Genomic DNA, 27,372 nt, shown 5'->3' with positions numbered 1-27,372 from the left:
ATATTTTACACCCCGATGAAACCTATCAACAACTATAAATAACATTTCTACAGGAACTATGACCACTAAATTGTGCAAGTTTCCAGTTGTAGCCATTAGCCTGGCAGTAACACACTCACGTAGCTGTCAGAGTGAAATATACAGTGACTGAGGACAGTTGAAACTCAGCTCTCAAAGACACACACACACACACACACACACACACACACACTGCACAATCACATACATAGTTCACAATTAATCATGCGCAAGTCAAAGTACACACCTAAAAAGCATCAACATGCATACACAGTGACATAAACACATGCAAGCAAACACATCTGGAAACACTCAAACACCTAAATAGGAACACACACACACTTGCACAAGCACATATGCTCACACACGAAGAGACAGGGAGGCATACACTCACACAGCATAGCTGTCAATGTGAAGGATGGCTGGTGAGAGGTGGGTACGCTCGCTAAGGGGTCTAATCAGTCAGTCACAGCCGCCTCCACAAGCTGCAGCGAGCAGTGTACATGCATCACACAGACACACACACAGACAGACACACACACACACACACACACACTTACTCGTTCTTTCTCACACAAAATACAAACATATGCAGTCACGCTTACTGTCCCACACACGCACACACGCTCACTTACTCACGCTCAATGTCACACTCCAACATTCATACACACATGCACACACACACACACACACTTCTCCAACACCATAAAGACTGAGCTCTCGCTGTTAACCGCACACCATCACAGAAATGCTACAATCAATAAAATCACTGACAGGCGGAGAGGAAGAGAGAAGACAGGAATAGGGAGTATTGGAAGGAGAAGGATGGAATAACAAGAGGTAGAGATACGGAAGAGATGGAGGTCATAGAAACGGAGGGTGGAGGAGGGCTGGGTGGAGTGGGAGAGAGAGAGGGAAAGCGGGAGAGAGGGAGAGTTTTTATAGCAGGTGTTTAAAATATGAAATATACACTATAAAACTTGGAGGGGAAAAAGTGTGGTGTAAAACCATTCTAAATGTCAGCAATTTCTGATGTTTGCAGCCTCAAATACAGCAAGTGAATTCCTAACTAAGAGCATTTGTCAAAACAGGTTATATTTATGCCTATCAGACTGGGGCTATCATTTCCTGGCTGCCTACACCATCTGAGCTCAGATCACGGCTGATACCCAAATCTTACATGAAGAACCGAATGATTCCTCTGAGAAAAAGCATGAAAAGTCAGATCCAACCTGCAATCTTTCCGTACAGGTTAAGTTTATGTAAGCAGAGCAGTTTGCTAATTAGTTCTACTAAAGGTGGTTTCCATGGTTCCCAGCTGTACTGCATGAACTCAAGGCGCGCTCGGTTTTTACATGCTCTGCTGCTCGGCTGTCTTGTTTTCTGCTGCCCCCGCCATACATGACAGAGCACCAAAGTCAGCAGGTCGGCGAAAGTGAATGATGGTGGAGCCAAATCCCGGCTTCTTTTATCAGAGCTTTTTACTGAGTCCTGTGGAGTTCTTTCCATTTAACAATTTCGGCATTTATCTGATGCCCTTCTTTAGAGCAGCTTGCTATGAATGAACACAGATTATTTCCAAAATACCTTTCAAAATTCCTTCTTTTTTAAAATTTTTATTTATTTTTTCAGTGATCCTCTAAGGGACTGGACTTTGAAAGCTCCTCTCAAATACTGCTTTCTACTCCTTTGTGTTATTTCAAAGATATGGAAAAGCAAATTCATATCTCACAGGCCAACAAGGTGTGCATTTTTGTTGTCTACTACTTGTTATTTTGGGCTTAAGTGATGTTTTTGGGATGTCTATATAGTGGATAATATAGTCAAGCTGAGAAAACATTTTGTTACAGTAACAATACTGCCTTGCTTTTCCCACAAGGGGAAAGAGGGAATTCAACTGAGTTAAGGAAACAATTCATGTTTTTTTTTCTTCTGTACCTAAACCCCCTTTTCCTATCATTAGAAGTCCAACCAAGTACAAGGTAGAAAAATTAAACTGGTCCAGTTTTGATGTTGGACTGCTGCATCACCAATCCTTCAGGGCACAAGCAAAAGAATGTGCACTATGAAATATTGCTTTTTGCAATAACAGGCTCAAAATAGGAGCCTTTTTCATGATATCAGTGAATTGTTATTTATTTATATATTAATGTTTTATTTAGCCAGGAAGATCCCATTGAGATACAAGACTTCTTCTCACAGGAAGGCCTGGTCAAGACAGCAGCACAGGTCAAGACAGAAGTTATCAGTCCACTCCATTTAAAATTGCTGTCATTTCAGCCAAACAGAAAGTTTCATTCTGAAAATCCTGCAAGAACTGAGTTGCTCGGGAACACAGTGTCTCCCGGCAGGAAGGCATCACAATTAGTTAGCAATAATTCCTCTGCATTCAGAAATTATGGCAGAATATGTAGCCAATTTTGAGGACATGGAGATGGATTTTCAACTTAATGGCCATCCACATTTATTTGGGTCTGGATATATGAATGAAGGGCTCCAAAAAATGGAGGAGAAAATGAGGATTGCCTAGAGAGGGACACCAGGCAGAAGAGTGGCAAACAGCAGCTGCAAGGCATCAAAGCTTGAGAAAGTGGTGCTGTTCCTGTGGGCACTGTGAGGCTATGCCAGCAGAGGACGAATGTTTATGTTGTCAAGTGTGGGGCATGTTCCTGCCAGATATTCTTCATTTGTCTACAAATGAAACTGCAGACAGAACAAAATGCTGTTTGACCATGCCCAAGGATTTTCCTTCTCTCATTAGCTGTGCTGGAGGCGGTCGTACGCATGTCCAAAATAAACTGGAGGATGTGACCCAGACCAGAGGCACCAGATGGACAATTATTCATAGACCAAGTATAAGAAATAATTTGCTTGTAGTTTGTATGTGATCTGCATGTCATTTCTTCATCTATAGGAATGTCTCCAATGAATGAGTAATTCAATGATCAATGTCTCACAAATCAATGGGTAATTTGTACTGTATATTTTTCAATAACCTAGGACCCTTGGAACAGTCAAGGGTAATTATTATTGATATTTTGTTATTACAAATCACAGATTTTTCATTGTTTTTTAGTCTTCTAACCAGTGCAGACTTAAGGTCTGCTGCATGATGCTGGGGTGGGCACTCAAAGGTGAACGTCTTGGTCATAGTGATAGGAAAGAAAGAAAGAAAGAAAGAAAGAAAGAAAGAAAGAAAGAAAGAAAGAAAGAAAGAAAGAAAGAAAGAAAGAAAATGTTTGAATCTGCTGTTTCACATTGATCCATAATTATGTGCTGTAGTTCTGTCCAATATTTCCTGTCATCCTCCACAAAAAAAGATTTACCAGAAGTAAACTCTCCTTAAAATCCCAGAGTGCCTGGTGGAGCCTTTTATATCTTTTGGTATTTTGCTATCTTTTGTTTTTTCATCCCTCTCTATCATCTTTCCTGCCCTACCTGGTCTGTTCGCAGTGGCCCTCTCCTCACCTGTCCTGTTTCCTGCTGCCTCATCAGTTCTGAGGCTGCAGTTTCCAGGATCTTGTCGGCAGTGCTTTGGTGCTAGAACTGATGGGAGTGCCGTGCTCTCTGCCGTTCTAAGCATCAGTCATCTGAACACTACGCCTCAGGAAGGAAATCGATCTCCTGCCAACTTCAGGAGGGAGAGGGAAGAGAGAGTGAGAGGAGCATGAGAGACAGGGAGAAAGAAAGAGAAACACAACCTTGCACCTGCAGCTCTTCCCAGGTAGAAAACTGTGATAGATCTTCTGTCAAAACTAAGAGAGTATCAGTCAAACATTTCAGCAGATGGGGCTTTACAGGCTGAACACAGGCGGTATTTCCATGGAGGCCAATCACTTGAACACCTAAGAAGTGCCTGATTATGCCTAACTCTGTGTACAAATATAGCATTGACTCAAGTTTCAGTTTTTCTGCATGCTTGTTGCAATAATATTGTGCTACTTCTGCATCACAAAGAGGATTGCATTAAGCTTTTATGTAAGTGTAAGAGTAATGTAAGTGTTGTTTATCATGCTATCCTTATTGTACTACTCCGCCAAATGTGAAACAATCCACCAGGTCTGAAGCTAAAGGGAAATGCAAGCTGTGTGAAGCACAAGGGATGAACAGCTGTTCCCACGGTGTCAGATATGGTAAAGAGTTTCAGTGGGGTCACTATCTGATCATCCAAGACAGAGTCCCCTGTCAAGAAAACTATCTATTTCTATCTAATTCAGCCAAATCTGATTTTTTTTTTTTTTTTTTAAATGTTAAATTCACCTTAAATAAAGGGACACCCATGCACATCCAGGATTGGAGGTACTGGTCAGCATGAGAAAAGTCAAAATCACTTCTTTAGGTCAATGCATGAGAACCTGCATGAAATGAAACATATTTGTATCTACTATCATGTACATAAATGCATTATTTAACAGGTAAATAAGTCCATCAAACCTCATTTTTGCACTGTGCAGGGTCCTCTTGTGTTTCTAAAGATACAACGCTGGAATATGTGAAATTAACATGGCTTTTACCCAAGGGAAGAAAATAAAACAGGAGGATTCTATAGACATAGAAGTAACGAATTTGTTCTTGACCTTCATTTACCAAAGGCTCATTGACTGGGCAAGTAAGCTTTTTTCAGCAGCAGTGCACTGCAGTTACACTCTACCTGAGAGCTCCCTAATATAACCACAGTCATTTACTGTGAGTGCCCCAGTCAAGAGCAACTCAGCAGTACTTGGTGAGGGAAGGGAGCTCTTGAGAGTGGCAAAAAGTTCCTCATTCAATTTTGTTAGCCAATCTGGGATTCAAACTGGTGACCTTCTTGCCGCAAGCCTCCTTCAGTAATACATTTAAAAAGTTCACAGTGCAAGTATTGAGAAAGTGGGATGAAGTTTGTTCTTTTCTGCTGTTATAGTTGTTTTAATATGACTTCAGTATAGAGGTCAATAAAGGCCCATGATACAAGGCTGGCAGTGCAGGCTTTTGCTGCATTCCTCTTTCAATGTTAATTCCATATTAGGCCCTGAATGAGGCAACAGAAACTGCTAACTGTCCCAATATTGTACTGTTGCCTTTGCCTGTGTCCCCTATCTGGCCACCAACAAAATCCTTTGCTATGGTTAAAATTAAGCCAATAGTTGGCCCACTTTCTCTTTGCCTTTTGCATTTCTCCCCCCTGCATCTTATCCTGTCCCCAAAACTCAGTGAAATACACAAGCCTTTTTTTCTAAGACTGCACTTGATGATTTGGATGTGCATATTTTTTCAAACTCCTCAAAAAGCAGCGTATCCTCTCTCTCTCTCTCTCTCTCTCTCTCTTTCTGTGTGTGTGTGTGCATGTGTATGAGTGCATGTGCGGGTGCGTGTAAGCAGGTTTGTGGGAAGCAGGAATTCTGGAGCTAAAATGAAATAATAAATATGTAAATGCTCTGCCGTCACTTGCTGGGTTTCCACGGCAATATGCTGGCTGGCATCCAGCCGTACCTCTATTCCAAAATTCATACGACACAGCATGTGTAGCATTTGTGTGTGTGTGTGTGTGTGTGTGTGTGTGTGTGTGTCTCTGTGCAATGAATGTATGTATGTGCACATGCATGCACACACTATTAAGCATGTGCACTTGGGCATATTTCAGTCTGTATATGCAAGTGTGGGACTGAGTGTGTGTGTGTGTGTATTTGTGCTAGACAGACAGAGAGTGGAGGCGTGTGTGCGTGCATGTGTCTGTGAGAATTAAAGGAGATGTACACTGTGTGCTGTATTGTATGCTCTATTGTCAATTTGTGCAGTCTAAGATCCGCATGTTAAGTGGAGCAGAAGAGGCATCTCTCTGTGTGACAGTAACAGGGCCTCTCTGCCTCTTGCTGCTGAGCTTGAAAAGCACATGACACACAGAGACACAATCAGATGATTTTCCACAAGAAACTGCAGCCTACCATCAGACTAAATGTACAAGGGGAAGTGAACAGATACATATTGAGACACAGTGTTTGTATTAACAGGAGGAGACAGACTTAGACTCAGAAATACGAACACATACTTCCTGAGACAAACTCCCAACATGTACAGAAGGTGACAGGACAACTCAGGTTCAACCTGAGCCTGGAGCAAGGGAAACAGGGTCAGCTTCTCCTTATTTTTTTGAATATGGTACCAATATACTGCCATAAGTGTGTAAGGTCACACACACAAATGTGTACTTGGATTGAGAAAAATGCGTTGCAAAATGTAAATGTGTAAATACTTTTGTGAATGTGTGGAAAGACTTGAATAACTGTTAAACAATAGATAAATAAATAAATAATTCACAGAAAAGTATACTTGTGGATAGATATTCTGCTATTTGTGTGTTTTAGCAGTGTCATTTCCCTGGGCGTCACCTATTTGACTGGTTTTGTGACAATATGAAGAAATTAGAATCACTGGATCCTAGTATCAATTCAAGTCCTCATCATTACTATTCTGATCATAACATCAAAAGCAAAACTGACCCTAACTAAATGCTCATACTCTTGAGACAAATCTGCCCACGGCGAGGCAGGCAGAGCTGTATATTACAGTGCCAAACTGAGCTGGTATTCATTCATGCCGCTGAAGTTCTCCTTCAAAATATTCTTTATTTTTGTATCTTTTTGCCAAACAAATGCTGTCTGTTGAACGATGCCACGAAACACATTGCTAGTGCTGTTGTTGCCATAAAATAAACAAGTTAAGTTATTCCTGGTCTATCATTTGCCCAAGTTCCCCTAGTTAATGAAAATTGCATTGTATTTACTAGCTACACTGAGACGTGGAAAGCGTGACTGGACTCAGCTCATTTTGTGTTATTCTTGGCAAATCTTTTCAACTCATTAACGTTTTACACTATGCTGTCAACCAGCCTTTCTCAGCTAGGGTGCTGCGGCACCCTGGGGTGCCATTTGGCTCCATCAGGGGTGCTATAAAAAAAAAAATACTGACGTCACTGACAAAATAAAATGGATTAAAATGTTAGAGAACAAATAAAAAGCAAGTTATGCAACCTATCATGAAAATGTAAATGACCTTGAGATGACTCTTTCCCCATCTGACACTTTCATATTCCCAGTTCGTCAAATACCGCGGCTTTGTCACACCTGTTTCGCGCCTGGTACCGGTGCCAAAGCTACCCTTTGGCATGAGGAGGAGATGCATCGGGCTTTCTCACTTTTAGTACATGTCAGTGTCATGTGGTTAGGGTTAAACACCAACACCACCTGGTTATGTTTAGGGAAAGGTTACGTTTAGGCAACAAAACTGTCACAAACAAAAGGGATGCTGGAAACAGGAATCAAAGTCAAGTCTAGTACATTAAAGTCCTGTGGCTTAGATGTCTACCATCCACCCAGACCACCTGCCTTTATGTTGTTTCTTGCTCTTCATACAACATCACCAGTGTCTCATACTGACCCCAAAGGGTGTCTTTGGCTTGAGTGCCTTTTGGCATCGGTATCAGACCCTGAGTGGTGTATTTGGGCGTTGGTATCAGACGCAGAAGGTCATAACTTGCAGTTCTGCTGAAGGACTGGATATTTATTTACATTTGAGTTAAGAGTTGGGGTCTTTAATGATCCCAGGACATCCACTTAATCATCACTTGTAAGACTATAATTCCAACAATTTCTATTCTCACTTTGGACATTAAACTCCGCAGCACAGCCAATGATAAACCAAGGACTCGTTTCTGAGTATAACTTCTCTCTCTTCGCTCTCTCACTGTCTCTCCCTCTGCTCTCTTTGTAATTATTTTCCTTGTATCATCATGGTTAATCATTTTAATTCTCTACTATCTCTGTGCCCTTTCTCTGTGTCACTTTCTCTCTCTTTCTTCTTCTACCTCTGTTTCCTTATCGTTGCCTTAATTATTTCGGTGTGTTCTTCCAATGTTTCTTTTTCATGTAATTTTATCTGCATCACTTTTAACCAATCAAATCTCTCATTTTATTTTTCATTGCTTTCCAGTTTCTCTCTCTCTCTCTCTCTCTCTCTCTCTCTCTCTCTTTCTCTCTCGGAGTTAGCCTTTGTTAATAAACACCTCCAGAGCTCTAGGGCTCTCCTGGGCTTGACAGACTGACTCAGTGAAAGACATTAGAATGATTTATTTTCGACATAATAGACATGTAATATTAGCAAGTATATAATATTGCACATTCAGAGGAAATGACTTGGACGTAACTGAAATCCAAAAACAATTATGACTGACAAAAGGTTGAGGAATCGAGGCTATGCTAGAAACTGTTCACTTGCTCTATTTAATGAAATACTGTTATTATAATCGGCGGTTATTAAAGCCCCCCCATTCTGACATGGCTACCACTTTATAACTAAGCAGCAGTTAACAGTTTATAAGCAAATAATGAACAGAGATACAGTTACAAGATGGCGGTGGTGATCACTGTTTAATTTTCCAGATTTTTTTTTCCAAATCATTTTTTATTTCAAAACATCGACAACAGACTTCAGCGTTGATTGCAATCTGGATTGCAGCAATCTAAACAATTTTGTTGGGTCCACATGTTCTCTCAGAATGACTTTTTAGTGTTAGTGTTTAGTTTTATAACAATTTTAAAACTATGTGATCTCCCTCACAACAATTTACAGAGATTAATTTAGTTAAATTTTACATACAAGGCCCTAGTAAGAAAATAAGTAGTTATCACAGAGAGTTAAAAATTCCCAACCTTGGTTGTGTGCATAGGCTATGACAGTAATTTCAAACTAAGTTTTCGTAATGTCCCACTGTGACCACTCTAATTACCTAAATAGGTGTGGAGCCATTGTGCAGCTTCTCCTTTTTCCTACTCAAGGCAATAACTGCAGTGTCACTGGCCAGACATTCACAAGCTCACACACACACACACACACACACGTTAGTAACCACTTGCAAATTGGGAGAATTAACATTAGGTTGCCTGTCAGCTATGTCAATTAGCAGATAGTCTTCAGCTGGTTTATAGGGTTTTAACATTAGCATTTCAGCTTAGTTTATCAGCTGTGAAGCATTTTTCTTGCCATCCTCCACCTGGAAGAGTGCAGAGTCAGCTACACAACAGCAGCCCTGGAGATCGTTGTGCCTCAGTTTCCACCTCAGTACCGTGATGGACATACATTTACATGCATGCACACAAGAAAACAGATTATTGTGTGTATCCGGGTTATGGCAGGAAATCGGGCAACATGTTTACATGTGTTACCCTACTCTGATCACTCAAAACCCCTGTATACATGCACTTCCAATAATCAGCGGAGAGAACCTGCCAGCCAGAATCTTATGGGGATATCCTTGAGCTTCACCCCCCAAACTCCAGAGGATAAAATCAGGCAGCAGCAGATGTGTTGTTTGTTTCCTTATTATATTTTCATCAGAGGTAATGCTGACATAATTTTATTATGTATTATTCAACAACCATGCTGTCTTATCCTGCACATGCACGCAAGCGAAAAGCAGTTCAGAAATCAAACTAAGGGTACACATGGGTCAATAATTGGGTTTCACCAGCAGAAATCTTGCTTGCTTTTATCTGATTTCTCTTCCCCTCTTCCCCTCTTGCCCCGATTATGGAAACCAATGTTCTTGTTGACATGGTATTTGAGAAATCAGATAATTGCCTGCACATGGCAAATAACCCGATTAGTAGAGTGCTTGTAAACACAGTGAATGACTGAAACACACATTTTGTGGGTGGAGGATTCTCTCTGTGCCACCTTGCTGCCCAGTGCCTCTTTTGCTTTGCATTCTGGTAAAATTTCACTGTTGCATAGCTGATTCAGGCAATGTTTTGAATGTTAAGGGATGAGTAACATTAGTTTGTTTTAATGAATAATCTGCATTGGATTTTTTTTTTTTTTTCAACATTAATGACATTTCCAATTACAATCTGCTGAAGAGATCATGATTTCACCCCTGGATAGTTCTTACTTCAATCTAAGCTGGACAGGTTTCTGTGTGTACAATCACATAAACAATGCCATTATGTTGCCCTCATTTTTTTGCAGGTGACATAGAGCTGTATGTGCCAGTGAAACCAATGATTATACTAATTTTGTTGTTGTTTTAAATCGCAGCCAGGACCAGCCCTAGCCTTTTTGGAGCCAGGAGCCCAAGACAAGATCCACAAAAGGAGCCCCTATATGCTCTGTAACAATGGGAACAGCAGCAACAAAGTTTCTTTTATTTCTCACTAAAAATAATTTTGAAACTATTAAGGAAAGTAAACAAGAACTTAAAACAGCACTTAGTTTTAAAATATCGTGCACAACATAATGGAAAAATAATTGCCCTTTAGTTCAAACATTATAAAGTTAACCAAAGGTGCTTTTCAATAAAGAGGACAAATATGTAAGGAAAAGTTCAACAGTATATAAATAATGAAACGATAAAGAATGCACATAATAATAGCATAAAATATCAACCTCAAAAAACTGCAACCTTTTGAAAGTCAATATACAAAAACTGAACTGCTGAGAGTGTGGACCAATCAGGTGGAACAGAGAAGAGCAACAGGTGCGACACCCACCCAAATTAAATATGCCTACCTCTGCCTTCCTCTTCATTCAGCAGATCCTTGAAATAAATGGTTTGGGATTTTGAAATCTAGCCCTTTTGTCATACTGGTTGCTCATGTAGTACATAGGTTGGTTTCATTTTTGCAGTAGTCCTTCCTTTTTCCCCATATATGATGCACCGATCCCATCTTCAGCGCAAGTAATGGGAGACAAAATCCACAGTTCTGGCGCACAAAATACATTTTAGCCAAAGCTGACATCATAATTTTGTGAATTTGAGAGCTTATAAAAAATATCCTAAACCTTCAATGCTGTATTCAGTATTAATGGATTCAAGGTGGGTTTCCTTAGAAGTGTTGATGATGCTGTCGGCAGGCGGGGAAAACGACATTGAATAGTGAGTTATTAATAACAGTAAAGATGGTGGAGGCAGACAATATCCTTGAACAGCCATGTAACAGTGGCATTAAGAGAACAGGTGGTATATTTCATACAAATGACCATCTCAAGTGAATCACTGAGTAAAATTTGGGGCACCCTGATGGCTCACCTGGTAGATTACGTACCCTATACCAAGGCTAAATCCTTACCACAGCCATCTGGGTTCAAATCTGAACCAAGTCCTTTGCTGCATGTCAGTCCCTCTCTCTCCCTTTCCTTTCCCGTCCCTCTCTCTACTACCATGGTCAAATAAAGCAAAATGCATAACCAGCCTTTAAAAAGAAAAAAAAAAAAATGCCTTAAGGAGTAACAGTGATAGCAACTAAATCTTGGGTGGTTGAGGGGATTTGAATCATTATATCCTAAACTCTGGAAAAACAGTGTCAAGAATTCCTCACACTTTTCATAAGATTCTTGTGGAGGGCAGCCAGAGAAAGGATTAACAGTAGAACTGATCACATTTGACTGCACTCTCGAATGACGACAGGTTTGTGAAAGAAAAACCAGAGAAGGAATCAGCTCTCACATATTTAACACCATTATGATCACCACACAGTCCTAAGAATAGGAATATACTGCTAAATAATTCTTTGCTGCAGATGGACTTTGACATCTCAGGCAAAAGTGGAGCTTTAGAGGAGCCGTGACCCGTCTGACACTACAACAGACACTGACAGATAGATTTTCATAGACATTGCTTAGGTGAAATAAGAACTGTTGATCCAGTGGGTCATGAAGGAGCTCTGGGCCCAGACTTGGGTCAAGACATTTTTTTATTTATCAGCATTTGTCTTGAAGTTCCAGGTGAGTGGGCCTCAGCTTTTAGTTCTGTTTTTTGTAAGGGAAGTTATCATTCACAAAAAAGCATTTCGGTTACTTTTGGGGAACATTCTCTGATTGGATTAGTTTGGCTTGGTGCTAAATATTAATACATATCACAAACTCCACTCATCAGCATTGAAAGATGAACACTAAGAATAAGAAAATGACTCTCTTAATACTTAATACTTAATCAGTCAAGAGGGAACCACATTTTAATTTCATTATACAACCTGTTGTATAATGACCAATAAACTTCCTTGTATCCTTGTATCCTTAGACTCAGATCCGTTAGGCCATGATTCTGTACATAGTTCATACTCCAAGGCAACATATGCAAGGATTTGTTTTATGCTTACACATTATTTGCAGGTCAGTGTGTATTGCAATGCACATGTAGCACCACATGTTACATTATTTCTATAACAAAAAGATTCAGGCACCAACTCTCAAAGGAAAGCCGATGTTTGAAGCAGATGGTATCTTGGGACCTCGGTATGAATTCCTCTACCAGATTACAGAGGGCATTAGCTTTCCTGTAACAAATGGTCTGCATAGCTGCCGTCATAGGCTGGCAAAATATCTGCTCAAGTGAAAAGGTTGTAGAACAAAACCTAAAATTACTAGGGGTTATTAAGGTAAGGGGAAAGCAGATGCATGCAACACTGGTTTTTGTACGCCTTCACTGTGTTACTCATGCTCCACTTGAAATAAAAATAACTTTTAACAGCAATGTTGAAGTGGTAGTATGATTTTGAATTGGTAGGGTGAGTTAAGAGATTTCCCTTTGCTTATGTTTTATTTCTCTTTTAATTTGGATCAATATTCAAGGAAGCTGGATGAAAATGCTGCTATGAGTAATTGCTTCCAAAGTTAGTTTGGCTGAACAACATTCTGTCATTGTCTGTCCAAATACAAAATCTACATTACATCAACAAAGTCGCATTTACAATTAATTCAGAATGAGATAAGTAATTTATACAGAAATGCCAGCAGATGAGAGAGAGGGGGACTGATATACAACAGTGATTAGATTATAGAGAGAGGTAAACTGTGTTGCTGAATACACCGTAGAGAGGTAACAAAGATAGATAAACCCTCAACAGTTGGATTTACAGTTCGATTTTTGGTGCTGATACATTTTAAATTTTAGAGTCAATGCAGCTCTGGTTTGGCTGGATATAGCAATTCTACATTTAAAATGGAAATACAGTTTTTCATCGTATCAGTCCCTAAGGCCTAGAACAAACTGAACAGGCAACATACACATAATGGAATTTACACCCACAAAAAGCAACAACAGAGCCCACGGTGCGGCATAGCTTTCACTGAGGTACAGTAAGAAGGCACTACATCAATTTGAAGTGACCTGCTATACTAACAAATACGCTAAAGCGTTTTTAGGAGCTCGAGAGGTATGCGTTATTGGAGTGGTGCAGAGGAACAGCAGATATACACATATTTCATCAATCAGTTCCATCTGGCATTTCCTTTTGGCTAATCCTGTGTGGACATACTCACAGATACAGCCACAAACTCCACCATGGTAAGATATCACAACTATACTTCCTTAGCAAAACACAGAGTGCATCACAGCTATAAGAGGACATGCTGTTGTTGGCAAACTTGCCTTATGGTTATGACTCATTTAATAACTCTGCTTCGGCAGTAATTGATTTGAAATTATTTGAAGACAGCATGACGCATCCAGCAAATGTTTGACGAAGTGGAGTGAGTGATTTCTCACAAATGTGTTCTCAAATTAATGAAAGCTCACAATACACAAAGTTTCTACAAGACTGTCAGAAATGCATGGATTTTATTGGGCATTTGTTTTGTGATAAAAGTATCACCAGATGGGACCATGCAGAACCATATGGTTACACAGCAGGACACAAACTTTGAGGACACAGTATCTTGATTCCAGAGATGTTTCTGCAGAAAAGTGAACAGTCTTGGCAGTAATGAGCACCATCACAAGTTCTGTATGAATTCTCTGTTTTCTGTGGCTAGGGATGACAAATTTTTACCAAAGCTACCTCAGGGACATTTTATTACATTTTAAATCACAAGTGGGTGTTAGCACTTAGGAACATGACTTAGTGGACTTTCCAGTGAAACTTGAAACTCATGAATATCAAAACTGAATTCAGCTCGTCGACAGGCTCAAGCTGTAGCTCTCTGCCCTCTTGCTTTGTTCCATGAGCGCCAATAAAAATTACCATCATGGATAATAAGAAAAATATAATATCTTCAATATAGAGATTTTATTTTCAGTCACATGCCAATGGTTTTTTTGTGGCTACTGTGGATTCTATGCATTCTGTTGTGAAAGAAAGAAAGAAAGAAAGAAAGAAAGAAAGAAAGAAAGCTGGAATTGCAAAAGCCTATGCAGCAGATCACTAACTGTAGTTTGCCTAACAGATGGAAAACTCTCTTAATTTCACATCCATCCATCCATTCATCCATCCATCCATTTTCCATGACCGCTTACTCCTATTTGAGGCCATGGAGGGCTGGAGCCTATCCCAGCATGCACTGGGCAGAAGGTGTGGAAACACTCTGGACAGGTCGCCAGGCCATCACACGGCTTCTGATTTCACAGATGCTCTTATATTTATTTTCACTCTCTATGAAAGAAAATATTATTAAGCGCTCCAGTGCAGAAATTTCTAAGCGTTCTTTTTGTTGGTTTGTGTTAAGCAAAGGGCTGTTGGAGCACAGGGATAGTGAGTTTATGTATCTACACCACTAACCTACCTACAGCAGAAGCTACTGCGGAAATGTCCCATGTCACACTGTGATACAGCACAGAGAGGAGAGCTTTTACCTCTCATTTGTCCCATCTATAGTACTCATCAAGTTTCTGTTTCTTTCTTTTTTTCTGTTTGTGTCTGCAAAAAAAAAAAAAAAAAAAAAAAAAAAAAAAGGGTTAATTGCAGTATATAGTTAAGCTACAGTTTGAATATAGTCGAGCTCATTTTCATGTCAGTTAACTTTTCAAATCCATCGTGTCACAGTTTTGCTTTGGTCAGCAAAATGTACCCACACACTGAACAGGAGGATTGTAGGTAACGTCAACTGTAAACAACAGATGGAGGAATTATATGTTTTCCCTGGGAGTGAATGACTTGTTTTGCAAGGAATTTGACGCCACTGTGATATAATTGGTTTGTGGGCCAGTTTCTGACAGGTGGTGGTCTGCAAATTAGAAAAGACAAACAACACAGTTCACTGTGGTGGCTGTGATGTGTGAATAAAGCTCAGTGGCAAAACCACCGACTGGAGAGCAAAGTTGAAGATGTTAAGCAAATGCTCAAGGGTCGTGCTGTTGGGTCGTTTCATTACTCATTGTTTTCCCGTACCTTGCAGCTGAGGGCTTTGTAAAACATTGTTATAGAGATTTCAAATCTTCAGTTATAGTTACTAAGAAAACAGAAGCAGATGAAGTGGGTTTAAGATGGATGATGGCAGGAAAGACCTGGGTTTGAATGCAATTCATTCAGGTCTATGCATCACTCCCCCCACATGTGGTGATGTAATTGAAAGAAATAAGCGTTGGGGCCTGCTCCTCCTTTTGATCCAGGTGGTGAATATTGAGCTTTCACATCTTGTAACCCATGGCAAGGCATTTTTTTTTTTAAAGCGTTTGATTCATGATCACCACAGGCCATTTAAATCATTGTTTGCTGTAAAGAGACTGATTCGCACTCGGGAATCAGTGCATTCAGATGCATGGCTCACTTCCTTGTATGTGTTATAGAAAAATTCAAACTAAATATCATTTAAAATGAATCAATAAATAAATAAATATACTGTGAGGAATTTCAAAAACCTTGCAAAATGAAAACATTTAATAAGGTAAAGCAGCAGCATTTTACAGAGAGAATATCTCTGAGTCGTAGCTTGGAAAGTGATGAAATATTGTATAAAAATTATATTCGAACATTACATATGAATTTAAATTCAGGTGTTTCATCCACCAGTAGATTTAAAAAGAGTACTATATTAAGATATGTATTTATACTGGAATACATATGGAGATAATATCATCATAAATGAAAAATGATGAACATATTAAGTCCTACTGTTTTATTTTCTCTTGTCTGAGGAAAGCTGACGTGAATAAATTGCTACATACATTCATATTTTTTAGTTCTGTGTCTCAGCATCCATTTCATGTTTTACTGTAGGCTGGTGCGTGCGTGCGTGCAAGCGTGCGTGTGTGTCAGAGTGTGTGTGTTCAAAATTAGTATGTTGACGATTTTGTATGTCAGCACTCATTCATTTTACCTTCGGGTATTGGGGTGTGTTGTGGTGGGCAGGTGGAGCACAACACATTGTCCCTCTGCAGTTTTAAAATGGAAATGTGGCAGAGCTGAAAATGTCATTTACCAAAGTGAATTGTGCATTGGTGGCAACTTCAACAGTTATTATGAAATTATTTTCCCTCTGTACTGCTTTTGCCATTTCCCAGATGAGCGCTAGTGAGGTATTCGGAGAGTCATTCATTTCCAGGAAGGACACTCATTCTTCCGTGAAGTATTTGTGGAAATGCAGATGATGTATTGAAACACAATCTTGGGACAGTTTTTGTCATTTTCTCCACTGAGTGTGAAGTTAATTGGGGTGTGGTCTGAGATAATGATTGGGTGTATTGTGGTGTCAGAGGCATCTGTCATCATTGTGTTGCTTGTGAAGAAGCAATCACATCGTGAGAAAGATTAATGGACTTTGAAAAAAAAACTGAACTCTTTGGATATTGGATTTTCTAGCTGTCAACTATCCTGAAGCCTTTTAGTCTGAGCACTGATGCTGTTTTGTTTCATGTCTGAGAGGTCAAGCTGAGGTCTGGGGTGTCTTAAAATGTGCACAAAACTCCCTATTTCTGGACTCTCAAGGTTGGAAACTACGCCCAGAGAAGTGCCTGAAGGTATGCTGATAAATAATAAATAAATAAATGAATAATATATGAAGCCATGTTTAAAATCTCCATATTCAAGATCACAACCTGATAAACTTGTAAGAGACAGAAAATTGCAAAGACACAGCTGGTGTTACGAGAGAGCGAGAGAGAGACATGTCTTAAGGCCAGATTATGCTTCTGCGTAAGCAGAGCGTATGGGGGTTGTGCGAAGCGTACAAGGGTTGTGCGACTGCCGCAGCGCCTTGCCACGCACCTTCGAAAAATTATAACTATGCAGACCCCACGTAGCCCCCAATGCAAGCCCCCCACTGACAACAACAGCTATGATTGGTCCGCCGAACTACATCATTTCCGGCATTTCACCCCTCCGGAGTCACATCCTGTTGTTGTGCCGGCAGCGTCATTCTTAAAAGAACTGCTGTTGTGATCGCGTCTCGACTCGTCGGTTGTTTTCAAATTGTTTGGAAAGTTTGGGTCATGCTGGATCTGGATCTACTGCTGCTCCTTTTAAAAATGGCGCTGCCGGCACAACAACGGGAGGAGCAGCGACCATACGCCACAGGGTCTAAGTAGGTCTGCAGAAAAAAAAAACAAAAACAAAAAAAAAACATAGTGTTATGGCGGAGAATTGCTTAGCGTTTAACACAGAGGTATGTTGGGCACACACTATCTGCGTGGCAACTGCGTGTGCGTTGCGTCGAGTGTCCGCAGAACCATAATCCGGCCTTTAAGGAAAGACAGACAGGTAATTATCAGTCTTTTTCCTAATAAGGCCTTAAAGGAGAAGACCTGTCTGTGTTTTTTATCTGTGTGGGGATATTGTAGAGTTGTAAAAACCATCAAACACACACACACACACACACACACACACACACAGGTACACCTGCTCCATTGCAGGTGACAGTCGAGGAACAACCCTACTGGCTGCACACAGAGATAATCAAAAAATACTGGAAAACCATCTAATTAACAGCCACGGCAAGGGGAGAGCAGCTGATGATGAGTGCCGATTAGCAGATTTCTGGAAAGTTGAGATGACGAAGATGTGCCTGTCAGGATCTATCCGCTTGAATGATATGTTTATGTGCATCTGTCTTTCGGTGTCTCTGTCTGTGTCTGTGTCATTAAAAAGGACTTTGAAAGGCAGTGACAGCCCAGCGAGCAAGAGCAGTAAAAACACTCATCGTGGCTTTCTGTGAACTTCTGTTATCAAGACGAGAGGGGATGGCGCAAGAGAGTTGGGAGAAAAATACAAGACAACAAGCAACAAAAAAAGACACTGAAAGGGAAGAGAAAATTCTTTGATAGATACAGAGATCGAGGTTTAGATGGATATATAAGTGTGAGTAAAAAAGGAACAGTGACAAACAGACAAAGGCAGTGAAAATCAGGATCTGAGTTTCCTTGCCTTGTGTTTTGGACATTGTGCCTTTTGGCCCGCTGGTTATTGCAACTTCAAAGAGTCTTAAAATGAATTCAGCTTCTTCCAGAGTTAGCCACGCTGTGCATGACATCAGTGTAAAAATAGTCCTTGAACTGGGCAGAAATCTTCATCTCCATCTTCCTCATGGAGAGGCTACACTAGAAGCATGGCCGTCAGCACCGCATCAACTCACTGTCGCATCTGTCCCAACAACCTAACACCATTTATATCTCACAAATACAGTGCACCTCATACATCGGGTTGTTGGTATCGCTGAGGGGCAATTTTATTTCTGAATCATACAGAAATTACTATGTTCCCATATAATGGAAATTTACTGCTCATGTCTGCTTAGTTAGTATGCCCTTGATTTATATCTTGAAACCCCCATTACACCCAGGCAACGTCTACGTTCTTGTTTTAGGTTCCTGTTTTCAGTGAAATTTCTACGTTTCTATTTCCATTTCTACGCTTGTCTTTCCTTTGTAATGAACCCAGACAGTGCAGCGCCTAGACCCAGACAACGGCCCCGGTCTGCACGCGTAAACTTTTGATGAGCTCTTTTCTTTTAGGAACTTGAACTCTTGACTAGAGGGACTTGAACCTTTACCCCGAAGAGCTTGAATTTTTGACTTGTCTCCTTTACCTAATTTGGAAATGCCACGTGCCATCTGGGTTCAGACAGGATGCAGATTTGTTGAACTATTGTACGATATTTTCTGTATAAATGTCTCTGCTTGTAACCACTCTGCGGGACTTCCCTGCAGACTGCCTTGCACTCTGTTTGGTTCTCCCCTTGATTCCAGATCCTTTATTTGACCATCTCAGAGAAATTTCCACGACACCCACTTCATTGATAAGTTATTTGTGGTCCGAACTGTAACTGTGCGTTACAAGACAAAACAGTCGAGGACCAGCAGCAACCATAAAATTAAGGAAAAGATAGACTAGAAATCACTCGCGAGCGCTGGAGGCTCTGTTTATAGAAAGAGGAAGATAAAATCATGAGGGAGTCAGCTTACAGGCATATTATTACAATTTTAATTGAAACTCTTCCTATTGTCTAAAGATATTTAGGCATTGTATAAGGCAAAGAAAGACAACTTTAACAGAGTTTGCAGGCATTTCAGACACAAAATGTGTGCAGTGATCTCCAGTGTGTGTGTGTGTGTGTGTGTGTGTGTGTGTGTGTGTGTGTGTCTGAAAAGCCCGTTAAGCACTGTGTGTATCTGCAAGGTGTGTATCTGAAGGCTGTGATAAATACTTGTCTTTTTTGAATTATACAGTGGCTTCCCTCTCAAATAGGTTTTGACTTTGGATTTTTACCTTTTTGGGAACCCTTCTTCAGTTATAACACAGATCTTGCTAGTTGCTTAGCTTACTTTATCTTATCCCTTCATCAATCAGCCATCCTCGGCATGTGCAACAATGTATGAAAACTGTTATATCTGGTTTATAAGTGTTTATTAATGATTTATGTGTTTACAACCTAATTAATAACATAACTGTAAACCATTCATAAATCTTGTATAAGGGTCCTGCTGTTACACTGACACACAGTTCACTTTGATTGCAGTAGTGATAGACCTTAATAATCTGCTGTCTCACAAAAACAAACAAAAAAATGTTTGATTTTTTTATTTGATTCCAATAAAAAGGAAAGGAAAGGAAAAGCAACTTTAAGAACGTGTGGTTTTTGTGCTCATTTGTGCTGGAAAATGAGAAAAAAAAGGAGAAGGCGAGACACTGCACTTTGAGGGGGAGCTATTGGGGAGACATAAGCAGCATGCATTGTTTGTTCTGCACAAAAAGCTGGAAGTAAATTGTTAAGCTCAAATAATGTGTTGTCTTTCAGCTTCTGCCTCTTTTGCCTGGCCCCTCACAAGCTGCCATTGATCATTGCAGCTCGCCATTTTGATAATGTGTCTGCGTAGCTCACAAGGGATGGAGATGGTTTTGTGCTTGCAAAATCAAATAAGTTTGAAAACTGCAGGACCTTTGGAAACAGCTCAAAGACTGGGTCAGACTGCAGACTGCTCTCTGAAAACTTAACAAGCTTCAGTGGCAGCGACAGACACAGAGTTGTCTCAGGTATGATTATGTTACATCAAAAGATAAATAGACTGACAGATATTGATAGCTGGATCCCCCATTGATAGACCATAGAGACACAAGCTAAGGAAATAGTTCAAACACAAAAAAAAAAAAAAAAAATGCCAGGGAAGGGTATGAAAAACCATGGCTATCAAAACAGAAAGGGGTAATATCTTACAAATAGGTGAGACAAATATATCAAGCATATAGAGAAAGTGGGAGAATGGATGTCGAATGAATTAAAAGAGATAGTGAATAAGATACAGAGACATCACAATAAAAGAAAGGGAATCAGAGAGACAAATAGAGCAAAAAACAAGAGTACGGAATAAAGAAGGCAGCAGCGCAATAAGGCAGAACCAGAGAGTCGCACCGCCAAAGTGCTGGAGACAGAGGGAGGAACGGCACCCTGGGGCATCTTTTACCAATTTACTTGACAAAGAAAAATGTATTGGGGATCTCAGTAGAAACACCAAAACAGAGTGCTTCCCTCACACTGAGACAAACCTGTGTGATTAAAAAAGTTGTGGATAGACCCAGAAGCAAAGTTACGCAGCACTTTCAAAACATTAATTATCATCTTGGTGATTGCTCTGCTGTGTTTAAATAACGATAACTCTCATATGAGCTTAAATGAAGTTAACTGCAATTACACTGAGAAGCCAACTTCCACAACAGCACTCCACGGTTAGAGATAGGGATGTTAAGTTATTTTACAGTTCATGAGTGAACTCTTCTGACACCCTCATGCCAAGTTTAGATGGAAGTTTACCAAAGTGACACATAACTTACTGCTTTCCAACATTCATTATTGTCTGTAGGAAACGATTTAATATTGCTGAGGGGGAGTTTTGTTCACAGCTAGGAACTGTCACAATACAAACATAAAATACATCAAAATGAGAACTGTCACTGGGAGAGCGGGACTCCAGCAAAGTCAATGAACGTGATGTTGTTATAGACATATTCCAAATACTTGGAGTCATGACGCATTGAAAATATGTTTATTTAATGTTTCATTCTCGACATGTTGAAGACAAACTGATTCAAGACAAAGCACTTAAAGGGCAGGTGTGCACCATACATGTTGTGGACGTTTTTTTTTTTTTTTTATAGCTTGGGACAAAACGTGTCACTAAAATATCCGGCTGTAATATTGCAATACTTGCAAAGTATTACCATTGCACAGACTGTAGGCACTGTCAGCTTGAGTTCGTCAATTGTGTGAAGTCATGCAAGCGGATCCTGCATTTCAGTTCCCACCAGCAATATGGTATAGGAAAATAAAACCCAGACTAAATCATGTTGTGTAGCACATCTGAAACATGGATTTTATTGCCTGCCTTTTGGTCTCTATTGGGGTTTTGAGGGGATGAATGGACAGCTCCTGTAGGCTTTAGTGCACTTTATGCATTTAAGCACATTGAATCTACACCTATGTTATGAAATGTGCTATATAAATAAATTTTACTTGACTTAATGCACTAGTCTATGTAACATGCTGCTTGTTGGTGACACTGCACAGACTATTTATTGTCACAGATGTTGGTAGCTATTTGTAAAATGCTGATCGCACAAAGGCAAAGTTGGGGAAAGTCACTAACTCTACATGAGCCTATTTTGGTGGTGAAGGTTGAATGGCATATACCTTATGGCAATCCACAACACAGTTAGATAATCAACACTGTCTGCAAAGCATGAGGACAGTTTTCCTAATAGTCCATGTTAATCAGGGGAAGTTAATTTGAGTGAACAAAATGAGACACTTTGCTGATTAAAATGAAAGATTTATTGGTCATGACGAGATATTGGGGAAAGGCTCCCGCGGCTGGTTGGCTGGATTTGAATAGGTGGAGAGGATGATTCCCATGAGAATGGCTAGAGGATTTCCCCCCTGTGTAGCCCTCTGGAGCCTTTACACTGGTGGTTGCCAGGGTGTAGCATAATCTTTTTCACAGTTATCTGACTAACTGTCTAATCCTGCTTTGTGGAAAACCCTTCAGGTGTACTTAATATTTCGCGCACGGAGCCTGCAGCACAGATGCATCTTGAATCAGCAAAAAGGCTAACTTTTATCTTTTATGCAGGTTATGTATAAATGCACAGAGACTGAACTGTAGCTTTTGTGCATGACCCAGCACACCGAATCTGCTGCTGTGCTGCACTCTTACAGGAAATCTCATCGGCAACAGATGAAGGGCTCTAAACTAGCATCTGTGTCATGGATTAAAGTAATTAATTCTTATCCTGATAAAAAGGAATATGCTGTAATAATGCAAAGGGTTAATGTCTCCAGCACTTTGACTGTGTGACTTTCTGCTGCTTTATTGTGCTGCTGCCTTCTTTATTCCCTACTCTTGTTTGTTTTTGCTGTGTTTGTCTCTTTCGCATGTAAACTACAGAGCTGTGCCAACCTAATCTCCCTGTGCTTTACATGGAAAAAGACACTTCTGCTGTGTGTCAGCTGGCACGGGGGTGACTAGATAGATAATGACAACTTTGAATGATGAGCTGTGAAACTTGGAAACGTGAACTGTGTAAAGTGAAATCTGAAATGTGAAATACTCCTTGAAATGCAGAATTCTTGTTGTAGAGAACTGCCAAGAGTAGTCGGTAGGTCTACATGTAAAAATAACTTAACAAACAAACAATAAGCAACTGCAATTGTTATACTCAATGCAGGGCGGTGACATGATGTCCCAAAAATTGATGCCTGTGTAAAAGTCCCCAAAACAAGCAAACCTGAGTTAGTCTGTTAATGTAAAGTTTATTTAAAGAGCACATTCAAACACAGCACAAGCTGACTAATGTGCTTTACAAGAGGACAGCAAAACAAAAAGGGTGTATGCTGCATAAACAGGATTTACAATTAAAGCTTTTTGGTTCTTTTGGCCTGCACAGAGCAGAGGAAGGAGGGGCTCGTCAGGAGAATCACCACTGCATCAGATTTTGCCACCGAGCCACCCTTCTGATATCCAGAGACACCGACAGCACTTTGAGTCATCTCACCTACTTGACTCACATCTCGCTTCCTTCACATGACTCACATTTGTGCTAAGAGAGCAACTCTGGGTCCCACCCACCGGCGAACGCTCCTCTTCTAAAGTACAGTGCTTACTTGTACTCAGCCATGCTCGCGCTTCAAGGGGAAAGAAAAGATACATACCTCATTTGCTTTTGCATATGTTGGAAAAGCAACTGATCTAATAAATGTGTGCCAGTTCCAGGCTTTTCACAAAGTGTGAAGTTGGAACATACACGCCCCCCCCTCTTCTAAATGTGTAAATTACAACCATATTGACCATAACTCCAGTAATGTTGCAAAGGGAAAGTGTATGGGAAAGTAAAGGGAAAGTAAAGTTGCAAAGCACTATAATTAATTAACAATTAACAAATGCATTCATTCATTCATTCATTCATTCATTCATTCATTCTTCTTCTTCTTCTTCTTCTTCTTGCATGATAAACTGCTACACCAATTTTTTTTTCATTTTATGGGTTTTTGGAGGATGTGTGCATTTAAATTAGCATTAAAATCTACACTCCATTTGTGTAAGCAGAACCGCTTGGCAAAGACAAGGTTCTTTGCATCATCATGTTTAATACATAAAACATTTTATTCAAAATGGTCAATTGAAAGCCCCCACAGACAGATAAAAGCACTGCCGACTTTCCATATAAGCCATTTTCCAAGTACTTTTACAGTACAGTGTGATTATGTAGAAAGCGCTTTAAAAACAAGGGGAGTGTTTGTGAAATGGAACAAGTAGTTTGAAATAATGTTCTGCACTTGAAAATGTCATTTTAGGAATCACAAAAGGTTGCACATATTGTGCAGAGAGGGCTCTATTCTAATCATTTGTATTCTACTCTATTGTAATCTGAACTGCATTACATTACATTATCCCCTTTAGGAAACGCAATCATTGCAGCAGCAGTGGAATATGAACAAGAATAAAACACATGAGTGATTAGACACAGATTCTCAGTTGACTATTTGACATATTAAGCACAATACTGTTCTACTCTGCTATTATTCTTCGCTCTGTTCTATTCTAGGCTCAATTCATATCGGCATTTTAAGCGGCACAAAGCAATTTCTAACCACTAGAGGGAGTTGATAGTTCAAACTCTGTAAATGCACAGATTCAGTCCTGTTTATGGGCTCACAGTAATCGCTTGTACAAAACCGAAAATTAAGGGAAAACAATGCTTTTGGGATAAAAATGACTCTCATAAGGCTCTTGTTGGACTCCTTGGATTATTTTGTCTTTGGCCTCCAGTTTGAAAATGTGCAAGCTGCAGACTTTCATCGACAAGATAAACAACTGTTCTCAATGAACTTTTTCTGCCACCAAAGTGCTGATTGCAGCGACAGAGGCACTTGTGCAATTGATCTGGAATTTGGATGTGCTTATCTGCAGAATGTGTGATTTCAGAGAAGTGTTGAATGAAGTGGAAGAGAGAAGGGGGGTGAACTGGAGGGCAGAGCAGGAACTTATTCAGGCCGATAAAGAAATGTAGAAATCTACAACCAGGAAATTACAAAAGGGTGGCTATAAATTGTATGGTGGAAAGAATCTCACATTATAATGGGTCATTTTATTGTAAAAAATGCATGCAACATTGCTTAATGTAGCTTTAAGGACTTCTGTTCATGCCAGCCACCCACTCTGGCCACAGTGGCCTTACCATACCCCATGTAGTCACAGAGTCTTCTGCACCCCGTAACAAAATCAATTCAGCCTGTATCGTGATGAAGAGAAAATTACAGCGACACATAAAATAGGGTTTCCCTTCACGCTCCTCCACTTTTACTTCCATCATACCAGAGTCTTTTATAGGGTCTACTTTATTGACTTAAAATCAGTTCAAGATGACTTGGGACTTGAGCCACATCCAGTCATTCCCTCAAGGAGAGGAAGCGTGAGTGAGAAGTCTGTAGAAAGCTGCAGTGGCCACAGAAATACAGAGTATTCTACAATACAGCAGACACTTGATGGTGGGAAAATATGAAAACGGTACGTTCAAGAATTATTTCAGTGACATTAACTGTTACAACCCTGCAGGTCAACGTGTTTGAAATCTCCATTTTTCGCAGGGGCGGCAGCAATGCCAGAAATATTTTCCAACGCTGCTGTTGTTCAAACACACTACTGTAGGAAAATTGTCTGCGCACAAAAAACAATGTTGGGCTTTTGAATGCAGACCATTATTCTCCTTTTATCGTCGTGCTCCATTGGTTCTACATTCCAAAATGGTTTCTTCAAGGGATTGAGTGTTATGGATTTTCCCTGCACGCAATTGCAACATTGAAAACAGAATAGGAATAATAAAACCGCGAAGAGAACAGAAAAAAAAGAATGTTTTCCAAACACAAATACAATTCACTGGCACTGAGGCTGCAATTGTGCAGTTGTGCCGCAGATGTAATCAGGGTAGGATTAGGAGACATACATGCTCGGGTCAGAGCTGCTGTTATCGGGACCATTCAGATCACCGTTCCACGTTCTCTCTAAATGAAGTGGGTTCTGCGCCACCACACAATGACAATGCAGTGTCATTGCCCTTGTGCAGAGGATGTGCAGTCACCTTGAGGGAATACATGGAGCTTTAAGTGCATTTGGTTCCTACACTTGTTACCCAAGTCATCCGCCAGCCAATATGAGCCACATACTGACAGTTCTCTGCTGTCATTCACGCCACAGGTGGACAGAAAAGTGTTCAATCTTATTTTCTCCTGCTGGGAGGATTAATATTAATGTCTAATTGGCCAACATATCATCCACTAAAAAGTGGGTATGTTTATGTGGATATGTTTATGTATGCATTGCTTGATAAAGCAAAACAAATACCAAAAACCTTTTAAAAAATCCTCTAATGATCCAACAAGTCAGAATGACACCAAATGTGGAATTCAAGCTTTTTTACTTGAAAGTAGCTAGGGAAAATAAATAAATACAGTTCTTAGGTTTGACACACACACACACACACACACACACACACACACACACACACACAAACGAGTTGCTGATTAATTACTGGCCCAGTAAACCATCAGCTTCAGGTTTGCATGGTTTGCATAAGATTTTTAGCCAAAAATGGCACTGGACTGGATCAGAGAGTGTGCTATAATAAGGTGCCAAAGCCTTAAACTCAGCCCTGCTGACCCATTAGGTGTAGAGTGGGAGAAACTTGCACCACATATGTGGCTGAGCACACTGAATAATCTTACATCCTAGGCCCATAAAGTCCTCCTTTATTAATTTCCCCCCAGGTTGGATTTTTTTGAAAAACATTCAGATTTTTTTTTTCATGAAACCTTCAATCATACTGCCATCAAATATCCTACATAATAACTTGCACTCAGTTTAAGTGAGAGTAGCCTTCTTCTTTATGATCTAACGCAACACCCTGCACCACTGAGTCTTTCTCATGCAATAAAACCCATGACACTGCTGCTGTGCCGCTGTATTTGTTATTATTATAGGCTACTAAGGATGTAGTGCCATCAGTACTACTACTGGTAAAGAAAAAGAACAAATTCAAAATGTAAAGGTATTTGTTTAAAATGATCTTGTATTTCCTTAGAATCTTAGTGTGCATACATGTGAATGTGTACAAAACATTTAGTGATGAGACCATTTGAGATTAAATTTTTTGCTCTCACAGATATTCTGTTTGCTTTGGTTTGAACCAGTAGAATAGTTGCTTCACATTCAAAAAAAAAAAAAAAAAAAAAAAAAAAAAATCAAAAGAACCAAAAGAACCAAAATGCATCAATAAAAGCCATGTGGGATCTGTTGACCTGTTCGCCGGTCAGGGTCAGAAATGTTGCTCCATGTCAGCACATAATTCATTTTGTTCCCATCCTGCTAAATGCTAGCTACTAATGCTTCCAAGTTGCTTCCTCCAGTTCTTTACTTACCAGCTCATAACTTACAGCGGAGCTACGGTGGTGGCTAAAAATGCATGATGCTTCCTGGTGCTGGGTCAGATCGAGGTCACTTCACATTCACACCACAAACGAACTGCTCCAGAGCTCGTTTGTAACCATTCTGCGCGAGAGCAGCCGCCTCAATGGGGTCTCAGTTCGGTTGTTTTGGCCTGCACCTGAGTGTGATTACCGGTTTCACGCCTG

Source organism: Myripristis murdjan, chromosome 12 (genome assembly GCF_902150065.1).
Source record: "Myripristis murdjan chromosome 12, fMyrMur1.1, whole genome shotgun sequence".
In the NCBI taxonomy this organism is placed as follows: domain Eukaryota; kingdom Metazoa; phylum Chordata; class Actinopteri; order Holocentriformes; family Holocentridae; genus Myripristis; species Myripristis murdjan.
Note: the sequence above shows the minus strand (reverse complement) of the source record.